This window comes from Galeopterus variegatus, unplaced genomic scaffold, assembly GCF_000696425.1.
Source record: "Galeopterus variegatus unplaced genomic scaffold, G_variegatus-3.0.2 Scaffold116779, whole genome shotgun sequence".
In the NCBI taxonomy this organism is placed as follows: Eukaryota; Metazoa; Chordata; class Mammalia; order Dermoptera; family Cynocephalidae; genus Galeopterus; species Galeopterus variegatus.
In genome coordinates, this window is record NW_007842890.1 from 1 (window position 1) to 702 (window position 702).

Genomic DNA, 702 nt, shown 5'->3' on the forward strand with positions numbered 1-702 from the left:
AGATAGAAATTCATTGAGATCCTCCATGCAGCCTGGCTTTGAAGCTATAATCTGAAGGTATACTCAAAGATTTTTTAGTCTTAGTGATAGGCGGTCATGGTCCCAGAAACATCACTATCAAGAAGCTTATTACATCCACGGCCATACAGAAACCCCAGTGTACCGATTCTCATTGGCCGATGGAACTGTAGTGACTGTACAAACAAAAAGTAAACTCTTCTGAAATCTCATAACAAACAATCATCATGGCTTTGTCTCAACCTGCTTTCTTCAGAGAGAACAGAATGGGTATAGGCCAAACCCAAATCCTGCTGGACAAGGCATCAGACCTCCTGTGGCTGGATGCAACAGTTTGGTAGGCAGCATGAGCATGTCGCCAAACCAAGGCTTACAGATGCTGAGCAGCAGGGCCTGTGGCTGGGAGGACCCCAGCCACACAGGGCAGATGAGTGGAGCTAGGTATGGGGGTTCCAGTAACATAGCTTCACTGACCCCTGGCCCCAGCATGCAGTCACCGTCTTCCTACCAGAACAACTGTGGGTTCAACATGACCAGCCCCCCTCATGGGAGTTCTGGTCTTGGCTCCAATCAGCAGAATATCATGGTTTCTCCCCATAATCGCGGGAGTCCAAAGACAGCCGCCTCACATCGGTTTTCTCCTGCTGCAAATGTGCACTCTCCCATGGGATCTTCTGGTTACCA

General features: G+C 49.0%; 1 pseudogene; it reads left to right on the top strand.

Moving 5' to 3' along the window:
* Positions 1-13: 13 nt before the first annotated feature.
* On the top strand, positions 14-651 carry LOC103584798 (annotated as a pseudogene).
* The last annotated feature ends 51 nt before the right edge of the window (positions 652-702 follow it).